This window comes from Varroa jacobsoni, unplaced genomic scaffold (genome assembly GCF_002532875.2).
Source record: "Varroa jacobsoni isolate VJ856 unplaced genomic scaffold, vjacob_1.0 scaffold_721, whole genome shotgun sequence".
In the NCBI taxonomy this organism is placed as follows: Eukaryota; Metazoa; Arthropoda; class Arachnida; order Mesostigmata; family Varroidae; genus Varroa; species Varroa jacobsoni.
In genome coordinates, this window is record NW_019213623.1 from 1,326 (window position 1) to 14,842 (window position 13,517).

Sequence of the window (13,517 nt, forward strand, 5' to 3'; positions counted from 1 at the left end):
GACCAATGGCAATACGGGCGTACATACCTAAAGTCATGTGACTAAATACCCTTATGCGCACATAGAAATTGCTACAATTGAATTGAAAACGATGATAGGGATACATGTTCACTATAACAATACCGATAGTCGACGTTAAGACCCGCTAACGATGATTGGATGCACCTCTAAATTACTTTTCCTTTAAGCTATCATTGTTTCAACACACACACACACACACACACTACGACAGGTTGTTGTATCTTTGTTTTCGGGATACTGTCTATTTTCTGTCGAGTATCTGCGATCCACTATTGTAAACGATAACAGAGCTATTCAAAGGCACTCACTTGAGGTTTCAACATGTTATGTATTTAGTAATTTAATGCTCATCGACCAACTATCTAGAGTTTGTCCTAAGTGCATTCATCCACGGTGTTGTTGTCACAGAATTAAACAAAGGCCCTCGAACATCGGCGCGCGACAAGCTCTGTCTAGGGATGATGCGAGATGCGATGGCACTCCAATGGCGTGTCCCATATAGCCTGCCACTTCGCTTGCTCGTCCTTGCTTTTTTCGCCCGCTATTTACATTTAGCGTACCTCTGATGGTCGATATCGACGACGAACCGAGTGTCGTTCTCAGGGGAAATCAGATCATCGGCTTCTGCTGTTCCGTACGCAAGCAACTGAAATGTAACGAAGGAATAATGTCGCAGGTTTTTTATCAAATACTGTAGTCTCAGATGGCATTATGTACGAAAAACGAGAGACATAATGCAGGGCAGGGCTGTATCAAACATTTAAGAGGCTATTCAATACGAATAAATTGTATTCGATTTATCGCAGATGTGCCCTCATGAAAGCAGCACCCTTATAAGGTTGCCGTTACACCAAGTCATAATACCTCGCAAATGATGGCATGCTACGCCTTCACATCAAATCCTGTATAAATATATTCAAATATTTCGCTCGCACCCCGTAATCCCTTTTTCTTTTTTTATCATGCAGTATATGAAAATATGTGCGATATATCTCATGAAGCAAGCTATTTCGAACTGGCTAAAACGTTTCTTTGATGAGACGCCATTTTACATTAGCTCGAAGACCTCTTGTATTACTCCAACATGAATATATATTTATAGCCTATTTTTTTCACACTATGGGGTAAATGATCAAAACACCCGAATTGAGTTAACTCTGATGTCTTATTATTGCCTAACGTGGTGATTCCTTGCTACTTCCTATTACAATTGAACTTGACCAATCATGGCGACCAAAGAATACATCGACACTGATACATGTTAGACGATATACAGGGTATTGTAAATTACAAGTAAGTGCTTCTTCAGTCTCCATGTTCTTAGGGTACGAAAGATTGCCCTTCGCTGACAATCTTTCGTCACATACGAAAAGAGGCGACGGCATGTCCGTATTCGAACGTATATGTTAAACGGCCATAGCAGACGCTTTTTTTTTTTACTGAGGTGTCCTAATGCATGCATTTCTATTTGCCTCGCAGTTGCAGGACCGGAACGGGCGCTAAGGCAGAATCTATCATTGAAGAGACGACTGAAATGAAGAAACTTGCTAGCGCTTTTAAGCAAAATTCGCCAGAAAATTAGCAATTGCCACATACATACTGACGCCTACATATATTTCAATAAGTAAATTCTTGCTGTTTCTTATTTTTTAAAAATGACAACACAACACTTGATAATGCAGCACCATATTGTTCTTGTGAACAAAAAATGGGGGCGTAAAAATCGTCGTGTTGCATGTCCCCCATGTTTTTGACGAACCAATATAATTATTTCTTTTCGATTGATTTATTCGGCTTTTTTTGTGTCTCTTTCGTATGCAAGTAAGCATGGATCAACCGTTGGTGAAGCAACCCAGTAAAGGCAAAGTTTATTTACTCCGATGCTTTACAAAGACGCATCCAATATTATCAGGAAAATGCGACGCATACGGCGCAGATCAAAAACTGCTTTTTAGAAATGATAATATAGATGGGAAAATGCTTGCGTTTTCAAAAATTAGTGAAAACAATTTCAATAATTTGAAATGAGTGAGCCAAAAGTTAATAAGTTTTGAACACTAAGTTTAGTTAAATCCGGACTAACATAGGGGCCGATCGATTTTTCTTTTTGTATATGTATAAATGTTCGTCTGGTCATTGAATTGATAGTTCCCGGCGGTAAATTTTATATAAATGTCGTGGAAAAAATCTGGTTATTTGATTTCTACATTGAAAACTCGTGTTCTTCTTCACATCGATATGAAGTCGTTTGCCCTATGTTTTCCCGACCTATGCCAACCACTCGACTTTTCCCCGTTGCACACGTTCCATGTTTCTCCTGTCTCCTCCATCGTGCTGCGGGCACATGCACTACTTTTTTGGCCGAACCGCGTAGTAGTCATAGTTGTCGGCTTGCGCAGTCCTTTTCGCTCAGTTTTACTCTCGTGCCCGCCCCATCATTTCGATGGTCGATGCGGGCTACTAGCCTGTCGCTTGTTATAAAATTATCGCACATCACGCTCCCTACTCCACTCCACATTTTTGCTGGGCGGCTCGCTTTAGGCAGGCAATATGGCGAAATATATGGTGAAGAAAGGCCTCATACACCCGCGGCATGTTCACACGCGTGAACGGCAGTTTCGCACTGCGCAAGGTAAGGATAAGGCGACCAGTCCTTGGGGATTGAGACAACATGTCCGCTCACGTGTATCCAGAGAGTAACTAAACGAGAGGACGCCGACGAGCTTGAGAGGGACCGTGCAGTAGGACCCGTATGCAAATTGTCGAGGTCAGCAAAGCGGCAACAATGGCTTCCGAAGTAATTTTAATTTAACGAAAATTGTCGCTTATTCGGAGTCGGCCTTAGATAATTATCATCAATGCTTCGTATAAGGAGTGATGCTAAATGAGTATTAGTAAACTAGTAAACACAAGAAACTCTGATGCATTGCGAGTTCTGACGATGTTAAGAAGTCCTAAGTAAACACCACGTTTTACTTCATGTTCGTGTTCTATTTCTACGCAAGAAACAATCACGCACGACGGTCGACGCAGCTCAATATAGAGTTAGAAAATCTATTGTGACTATTCACGTTAAGTCGTCGTTTCCAAAGCCTGCATATTCTTCTCTTTCACACATCTCCAATAATTCAAGCGAGGATCGTAGGGCTTCAGATATTGCTGTCACCCTCGGAGGACTGAGCTCTCCTTTGTCTAAGCGAGCAAAGAGAAAGATTCAAATAGATAGCCATTGCCGTTTGCCCTAACGGTATCAGCCGTATATTCTGGAGGTACGCGCGCGATGATGGAGGCTTAAATGACTACAGCGCCACCTTTGATGTTTATGAGCTTGCATCCAATCAGTCTGAACATCCTGGCTGCAATGTGCCATACGACAGGACAATGACATTCTCAGGGAGATTGGGTTACGTCGTCAAAGTCACCTGCTTGGCGCGTGTCACGGCTAGTTCAGCAAACGATGGGGAGGCAGCCTGAAGATATATTAGTCCATCGAGGACATCGACCATATCTAAAGGACAACGCGATGCTACACACCAATGGCTTCGAGCGGCAGGCGTCCGCATACAGGTTAATAAAGACAAGAAGGGAAAGTACCTGCAAAAACGACGCTGTACATTGAACAGAACAGCATATATGGTTATCGTCCTCTCTTCAAAGTGATCACGTGTGTACACGCTGGGTGTTAAACTATTCAGAGTGGAAGCCTTATACCAGAACTTGATAGAGACACTGTTTCGTAGAGTGCGTACGCATAAACCTGTTTCGTGCGATCGGACGCTTCGTGTAACTAAAATGAGTTCGTTACTGGGATAACGCAAATGGCGCTATGGTGCTTCCCGTAACTGGGGGAGTAGCAAATTCGACAAATCTGTAGATTCGAGCCCCCTGTTCGGCCATGTTGACTTTTGTTCGACTTCTTCTAACACATCTTATTTTATATTAGGCAGTCTCCTCCGTAGGTATATCTGTTTCATTGGAGGGTTTTTAATTTACCGTACTTTCCCATAAAATTTCCATTAAGGGTCAGTTTCAAAGTTTTCAATCGAAATCTAAACACGCGTGGTTTTAATTACGATTTGTTGAGTTTCCCTGACATTCATGGTACCGAGTACAAGAAGCTAAATATGAAGTAACATCGAATTTCTGCAGAAACATCGTTTATCTAAAAAAAATGTTTTTTTAAATAATAAAAAATATCTCAAGTCATTATCTGATAGTGCATTAACGAGACAACAAATAAAAACTGTTACATAAAGTTATTTAAATGGAACCACATAGTCAACAGCTATCCGTACTGTGCGGCGCTCTTGATAAAGATTCTACGATAAGTCGGCGTATCTGTTTTAAACTTATACCCCCCAAAGGTGCTTGTTTTGGCGAAGAACACCCAGCTTCTTCAGTCGTACGTTTACACTGGCAGCCATGATGCCAATGTATCTATAAACAAATGAATAATTCATTCAACGGTTTGTGTCAATATATACACATTAGAATAATGTAATTATCTCGTTTTGAATACAAACAAAAAGAACGGCAATTTCCATCCAAGATGTCCATTCCAGCGCGGGGGGGATGGCGGTAGGGTCCGTTGTACGATATATTGATGCCGAAGATTGTTGAGAAAATCGTTTCGTTAGAAAAAAAAATCGAATGACCGCTAATCGCAATTCAATTTTAGTATGATTCAGAACAGCTTTAACATAAGAACGTGTACGTATGGACGATCAGATCCGTAGTTCATACAGCGGAATCAACACGCTACGAATGGCCTGCTAAGGACCACTAGTGTTTTTGTCCAGTTGCAAAACGCAAATGTTATTCGACACGTGGGCATATGAAGAATATGCCCTTTCAGATTCATTTTTGGTTAATTTCAGGTTCATTCAGTTTATATAATCGTAAAAATCTCTCCCGTCTATTCACGTATCTGTGTTTATGTTAGCGATTTGAATGACAGGTTCGTGTATGCATACGAAAACCCAACGTCTTACAAACTCATTATAAACACAGCATCTATTACAGTGGACCCCTACCTATAACTACACGTTACACTAACTATACGCTTTATAAGCTACATAGCACTAGATAACGCTACCTGTATAATTGAAGAAATAAGCTTTCTTCCGATTTCCTCCCGAGTGTTCTCTTAGTATTTTCCCTTCAGTATCACAATTGAATATTGATCGTGGCGAATGAACAAGTACCAAATAGGAACAACGAAAAAATTTCAGAGTACCTAGCAGTTGTTAAGTCTGTAAATTTGCACTGTTCTTGGTCAAGACACTGCGGCACCTGTTTGTCAGAAAATTAAATTAGCGTTTCTCGTTTCCCTGTCTCACCCGCTCAAAGAATATTTTCTCGTCGAATCGTACAACATTGCCTCCGTCGGTTCTGATCAGTCTCCTCATCGTGCGCTGTACCCCAGTACGCGTTCTATCCAACGCAGCAAGCATACCCATACACACCCAGATAGCGACACGCTCACAGGCATACTCACCCCAATCTTCTCTGAAACTCTGCACCGCGGTCTCTAGGAAACGATAACTTGCTCGCGTAAATTCTGCCTCTCAATCGAAGTCATGAAGTTACCATGAAGTCCTCCCCTTTATAGTGAGCCCTGGCCCCGACTTAGCGGCTCCTCTTTTTGTCGTCTCTAAAACCACCTTCACCATTGCAGCTGCCTACAATCGTTTGTTCCCTCAGGTAACAATACCAGCGGTAGTCGTGATACTAGATGGTAGGTATCGGATAGGAACATTCAACAGAGAAAAGACCATATCTCCCTGCTCTTCGCTCAGACGTCGCGGGCTATGCACTAAGCAAGCTTCCGCTAGCTTAACGCATCTCGTAAGTGCGACCTGCTTCGTTTTCATCCTGTTCACTTCCCGATTTCCTGACACCGTCCAGCGAGCGCGACCGCTGTGCTGGTACCAAACATAGTATGTTCTGTAGCTATGACATGGCGACGCGAATGATTAAGCTCTTTTGCAACAGCGATATCACTCCTTGCATCCAGAACAGCTTATTTCTATACTCTTTGTCTCGCGATTCCTCTGTCCCGTTCTTCATATCCCCCGTGCTTCGTCTAGCGCTTTACATCGCTGAACGAACGTTTGGGCAACGCCTTAAGCCAGCCGCCAATGAACGAATAAATGAATCAGTTACTACTACAACTACCACTACTATGACCAAATTGATGGATGAATTAGGCTGGTAGGTAGGCACAGCGCACCGTCACGCGGGGGCGGCGCATGAAATCGAGAGACGGGGCGGGAAACTGGGCAAAATCGGGGGAGTAAATGCTCGGGTTGGAAACAAGCAGCGGCTGCTGGTAGACGCACCAACAAAACCAGGAGATTTTAGGGGGTTTATCGTCGGCTGGTGGATCGGCTGGGGGGATGCGGGTTATGTTTGGGAAATAGATGGGATTTTAAGGGGCACGAGTGCTTCGAGGGATAGGGGAAAATTGATTGTTAATTTAATTATATTTATTGCTTGGCGGCACAGCTATAAATGAAAATCAGTTGGCTGTTCCTTGCTAGCCTGCTGGCTTGTTCTCGCTCCTTATTTGCAGGTACAGAGAGGAACGGACGACAGACTCGTTGCAGGACGTAAAGAGGTCCAGGCAAGCAGGTGAAGTGAAGAAACAGATAGGGACGGAGGGGAGAGTGGGGGGAAGGTATATTGCAACTGAGTACGATCCGCTCACTGGCTGGTGGTTCAAGATGGTGAATGAACGAAAATAGGCACCTCAAGGTAAGCTGTACCAGCATCAGCCTTGCCTATGTCTGTAGGATTATACCCTCGTACGCATCTTGTGTATGTCTGCGTGCTTACTACGAGTGCACGCCATTATTGTGTGAGCAGAAGTCAATTATACTGGATTATAATTGGGTTAGGGAACAAATGGTACCGGGGGCGGGATCAGCAGCAGTTCCGCTGAGAGACGCCAAATATACGAGTAAAGTGAATGAACAAGCATTACATCAACATTCAAGGACAACAAATATGTTATTCAGACCTCTGCCTATCTATGTACAAGTAAATGAGTAAAGATGAATGGGTCTATGGGTGGGTGTGCTCGGTACGTGCCTATTTGAACGAGGCCGTAGGCAATATAGATTTCTAGAGCTTAATGTAAATGAGTGTAAAATGGCTAAATAATTAAATCTTTTTTGGGGGGGGGGGGTACGAGCGGTATTAAAAAGGAGGAAAAGGGAGAGTGAGAGATTCAAGGAACATAACTGTTGTTAGTTTGAATAGATGCTTGTCGGCAATGTGCGTACTTAATTGTATTATCTAGCAGTATTTGTTCTGGGGTGTATAACTGATATGCGCAACAGTGACATACATTTCGAAAAGTCTCAGAGCAACGTATACAGACAGATGGCATACAAACTGGAGAAACTAGGTTTTTAAGTAGAGACAATACGCCCTACTCTGTTACGGTGCTCACCAAAGGGTTCTATGCATCCAATAATAGTGTCAAAGGACCTTTGTATCATTTTGACCGTCTGTAGATATTGGTTTGTTTTTTAGTTAGATATTTTGACTAGAGGGTTTTCTCACATAAATAGAACGGTTGTCTTTGTGGAGGAAGGAGTTGTTCTTCAAAAATATCACACGAACAGTCTACTTGACAGTCTCATCTCTAAATCTCCAGTCGTCTCAAACACGGAAACTAACCTTGGAGCAGAAATCGAATCGAACATATTTACGGATACCCGAACGCACATATATACAACGCAAGCTAGCCTTGGCCTAAAGAATAAGACGCTTCTCGCCGAGGTCAAGAACTTTGCTTCTTCAGTCAATGTAAGCTCTTATAGCCTTAAGGAAAACTTGTCTATCGATAGTTAGTTAATGGAGAAAGACGTATCCTGACCTGTAGTTGAAATAAGGCCAAACAAAAATCATTCTTAGAATTCATATAAAGTGAGGCAGAAACTAAAACTATTTATAACAGGACTACGGTACGAATCAGTCTTCTTCCAAAAGTAGTGCAAAAACAACGGATGGTGGTACCAATGCTTCTGTATTTTCGACGGCAGAGATAAATGCAGGTAAGTAGGGAAAGAACCGCTATAGAAAATTGCTAGAAAAACTATTAACCGGATACAGGTATCTGAAACGTAATTATGTTGCTAGTAAACAAATTATACCATCTTGATGGGGATAGAAGTTCTAATTATGGGTACGAGATTACTTTTAGACAGAGATTAAACAAACCCAAGCGGACGTTGAGCACGTAAGTAACGTAACATTACAAAACCGCACCGAAAACTTAGATCGCATCCATCTACCAAACGGACCCGTTCGTAAGTTTATCCAGAGGATCTGTTTCTTAATCAAACCACGCGAATCCGTACATGTTACGCACGTCACAGTTCACGTAACATGCACAGATTTTGTCTGTAGTCGGCGGCATCGTGGTACCGCCTTTAAAGTTTGGCGACTCATAAATTTAGCCTGCGAGGGAGTTTAACGGTGAGTACAGATATTCAGATATTAGACAATAGGCAGCCGGGACCTGGCTGGTAAAACTAAGTTTCTCAATGTCTAAGATGAAAATAGGAAATTTTCTGGGCTATTGACGCCGAAATCAGCATTATATCGAGAACAGGTTGATCGTAAAACTTAGAAGGCGAAAGACCAGGTGACACATTTCTTACCAATTTCGCCAACAGATAAGACCATTGATAACATGGATGCCCCTATTTTGTAAGAAAACTTTTTTTCTGTTAAATGTCATCAAGAACGCATTTTACGGTAAGTAGCAAACCAGTAAGTGGCGTTTTCCAGAGAAGTCCTAACCTAACTTACGATTTATAGTAGTTCAGACTATGTAGGAATCGAATAGCCGTAATCCCGGACACATTAAGCTGTTATAAAGGAATTTGACAGGACTTGTAATTTTAAAATAGCTAAACTAAAATTAATGCCTGTTAAAGGTGTCCTTCTATATTTTTCACATACCTTTCCTCTGGCTCTGGCAACTTCTGGATAAACTTATATCTACCATTCGCGTTCTCATACATAATGTATCCAGCTATGGCTTATTAGGGTAAATCGATAGTGCGGTGTGCTTGCCCACCAGTTACCCTTTTTGGAGTATAAAAAGCTTCACAGCCCTATGGACTAAGCTTGAAAGAATGAGCGTTGAAGCTCATGTTAGATACTACCTCGTCTACTCAATTTACGAACTAACTAAAGATCTCTGGTGTTGATGGAATCTGGTGTTATCGTCGAGGTGCGCTTTCGGTTGTCGTATCGACGGTCCATAAGTCGCTTCAAAAATTTAAGATAGCGGATTGCATGGTAGCAGGTGTCCCTGACACCCGTTGCGGCTAGTACCATTACCTCACGTCCGAGCTTGTCACCGAACTCGGTTTTTCTATATTCTCTCATTTGGTCTTTTTCCGGCTGGTGTTAGAGACTGAAGCATGCCTCGTTTACGGCAACCGTACGCTCCAGGCGAATTTTCAGTTGTCTGGAAATCAATAAACGGGGATCCTATTTTTACTCAGTTCTTGCGTTTTCAGCATTTGGGCCAGCGTTGGCCAACGGAGCATTTAAACCACAAGCTCTGTTTTTATGAAAAGCCTCTTGCATTGTGCCAATGCGTTACTGTCCTTCGGGTCCTGACATCTGGCCAGCTCCTTGCTATTCTTCAATAATCAAATCTCCACTTTTTAAGCGCTTGCATTCATGCACCCGTTCTCGTTTAGGGCCTTCTTATCTAATGTTTTCACCAATCTTCGATAAATTTTCGTAGCCTTATGGCCTTCTAGGAGCAAAAATTTGATCACTGAGCGTTGATTTTTAAGATGTTTTTCATTCCTCCTGGAGTGAACCTAACCATAAAGTTTTTAAAAAACTAAAGTATTCACTAGGCACATTTCGTCTGCTAGCAACGTGTAGTTAAAAAAAATAATCTGATTTAAACGTCCATTAGATTCATTTGTGGCGACCTACTTGAAAAAAAAATTCTGCAACTCAAGCTCATTTCAGAGCATAGCATGTTCCAGAGGCCTGGCTGCTGGCTGTCTCGTCGAGTCTGAACGCACTGCTCAAAAACTTTTGAACCATCATTCCTACGGAGGCATTACTTCGACAAATTCTACATGAACGATCCGTCAGCGAAAACAGTATCGTTGGTATGGACTAATAACAGGCTTATTTCCTTAAAAATGCATTTGGCATCGGCCTTTCCGCTAAAAAAAATTATCCGAACAAAGTTAGCTCATAGAGTATTTTTTTCATTAAAACATTAAAATTGTCTTTAGAAATGGAAGCTACAAGTCTATAGATTAACTTTAAAATCAGAATTAACATAATGTGAATCTTCCCTATCGAAGCAGTCAAAAATTGCATCCTTAAAAATAGGCTTTTTATTATTTTTTGCCGGATGAACGACAGAAAGGCTGCAATGTAAATTTGGCCACATCGTCATATTTCGTTCTTGGCCGGGACTATTATGACCAAGTTTAGGGATACCACTCGTACTGATGTCTTCATTAATTATACAGGGTTGTAAAAAAAGTATTGAACCAAAAACAAGACTTAATAGTTTTTAAGATTTGAAATAATATTAGGAAACTAAATGTCAGCCATTTTAATCTATGGCCTTCTGCCATTTTTCTGATAAGGCTATAACCCCACCACTGTAAAACTTCTATAATTTTTAGTCAAACTAGTATGAGAAGTGATTTTTGCAGAGAGCAAAAAAATCACAGTCTGATAGTGCGAGGTTCAGACTATTCAAGTTTGCCTACCCGGAGCTAAAGATGTATGTAGTCTAGTTAGGAAGACGACGCCTTTGCTGTTTACCGATCTTGTAAGTTGTTGACGGCAGCAAATTCTAATGCACAATTCCTTTATGAACTTGCTTTGGCTGGGCTGTAGTCTGGGCTTTGCCACAGTCTGTGGCGCATATTTGTTTCTAATTTTTTTTACTTGATGTACTTTTGGTTTTCCAGAATCAATCGTTCTATAAAGGGTTCCAATTCATTGTGTTTCTATAGAGTTTAGCAGATGGAAATAGAATCGGGTAAATTCTTTCGCGTTAACTCGTATGGTACTTAAACATTGAACTTTTTTTTGTAATGGTAGATGTTTAGTGCCTTGACGATATTATAGTCTCTCACGTGTCGTTCCCGCTCAACTTTGCTAATGATTCCTTCAACTTTCTTGTAACTCGTTGATCATTACGAGGACCATCTTCTGTCGAAATATCCGGAGCCAAAAGGACATTACCATCTCTAAATTGTTTCTTCCCATAACATATGTTTACTGTAAGACCACCATTTTTTTATTAGGTTTGGGCATCATCTTTCTTCTAACAAAGCGAGTTTATAAGGCGTCTTATTTAAAAAAAAAAAAAAGAATTTTTAATTTCAAAATTTCAGCAGCCAAATAACACCAGCAGGCCTGATGCAACTTATTAATACATTGCGATGGGGCTCAATTTCGGATGAAGGTATATAAACGAGTATATATATTTGAAGACTTATATCAGTATGTGTGTCTATGTATCCAAATTTGTGGACTTTTTGCGTATGAACACAGATCTATAGTCAAAATAAATCATCGTACAACCTCGAGCAGAAGCTCATTCCGAACCTATGTCCAGTGAACAAAACTGGTAAAGTTGTCTCCTACTGCACAAGTGTTTCTACAAGCCTATTCAAAAAGCCTACTTTTATTTGCATTCGTTGGTGACTGGCACTCCGAAGTGCCGATAAAAACAGTTCAACAAATATAAAAAAAAATTTGAAACTTACCCTAACTTAAAAAAATATAAGTTAGAGTAAGTTTTACAAGAAAAATATCACCCAATTTTATATACCTGCATTTAACGTTATAGATTCTAACATTCTCAATGAAAATTCGTTTAGAATACTTTTTCTGTTCGCTGTCTTTGCTTTTGAGTTCTGGTGAGCCGGAAGGCATAAAAATATCATCATATTTGTATATGGTTTTATTTTTTTACATTTAACAAATATAGACATAATAATAAGACGAATAAATATAAACATTTAACAAATGAATTATTTATATCAACTTATCTAAATACACCTGCTAGAGCACACAAATCAATAAACTTATCGGACATCTGTGTTTTGTGCACTGCATGCCTAGAAAATACAGCACACTACACACTGACGACTTGTACGACGCTTACCCATACTTGAGAGAGACGCACCATGGTAAAAATTAGGTTGTTCCTAGAAAACAGCGCCAGAGGTTCTCATTTCTTTGCCATCCGATAGTGAAACGGGAAAAACGGGTGAGATTTGGCAATGTAGAACTTGAAAGTAAAAGAGCAACTTTTAAGGTTAGGGCATACGATGCTTTGCAGCCAAGTGCAGGGAATGATTCCCTGATGCAAAGAACTTATTCGTCTGAGGAGGCGAAGAACTTAACCATCGTAACTTCAGCTTGATGATTCGGTGGCACTAGCAACTTTCTCCTATCAGTCCTTGCTACTGCTAAATGAAAATTTGAACTAATTTAGAGTGAATTTATGGAGGGGAATTGAGAATCTGTAGATAGTAGTGTCCACGAACACAAAATCAACCGTCGACACTGGACTACATACTAGGCCTCCACAAGACAGACTGCTCTTCAATGGTTCTAGTTATATGTAAACTATATTACTCAGATATATTAAAAAAAAAAAAGACCTTTAAAAAGACAGTGAGCAAATGTAACAGAGCTCTGGAAACTTCGAAAAGCCTAGTAACTTGAAACTACTCTCATTTATTGAATTGAAGTTAAAACCCGTCTTACATCCGCTATTGTCGAAAAGCGAAAAAATGGTCAACGTGATCTTAACAGAACGATTTGTGGCTGGTGCTAACACGACCGTCCGTATCTGGTTCTGGGGATTTATTATTGTTTTGGTTAAATTCGTTTTAGCTCTCTTGTCTCATGGCTTTTCTCGATGAGACCTATTCGTTTTTCGTAGAATAGAGTAACTGTTCCGTTACTTTAACAACTGTTTTATTTACTTAGATTATCTGAGAGATGACAGCGGAACAGACTAGGCAGGAATGCTAGCATCTGGTTCAAGAAGCCATATTGTGATCGCTATAGATCGACCAGGGTTGAGCAAAAGCCGCAGGTAAGCAGCGCTTATGTAAACTACTTCTCTATGTTATGAGCTTTAACCTAAACCACAGCGTGTCCCTAAGATTAGCAGACAAATATGTTACCCGCTAAGCTATCACGGGTAAACCACCCTTCGCCGCCCCCCTCCACCAAGTAGCCGTGCGAACTCCCGCGAGTAGTAAGAAAAACATTAACGTTCCGTTCGCCATGCTTCGCTGCGGCGTCAATATGAAGAAAATATTTGAGGTGCCCTTTAAACTGGGTGTACAATGCATAGAGCGAGTACTCTGCTCCAGTCATAATCAGATGGAAAAAATTATTTCAAAATAAAACAAAGAATCAATGTAAGCCTATACGATGTATTTCGAATAAAGGGAAATTTC

General features: G+C 40.8%; 1 long non-coding RNA gene across 1 annotated transcript in view; it reads right to left on the reverse strand.

Moving 5' to 3' along the window:
• Positions 1 to 329: 329 nt before the first annotated feature.
• The window catches only part of LOC111262982 (uncharacterized), an 18,755-nt gene continuing 5,567 nt past the window's right edge, over positions 330 to 13,517 (reverse strand). Inside the window, exon 2 of the long non-coding RNA XR_002681963.1 lies at positions 330 to 667. This is a non-coding gene — a long non-coding RNA (uncharacterized LOC111262982). The remainder of the gene's footprint in view (positions 668 to 13,517) is intronic.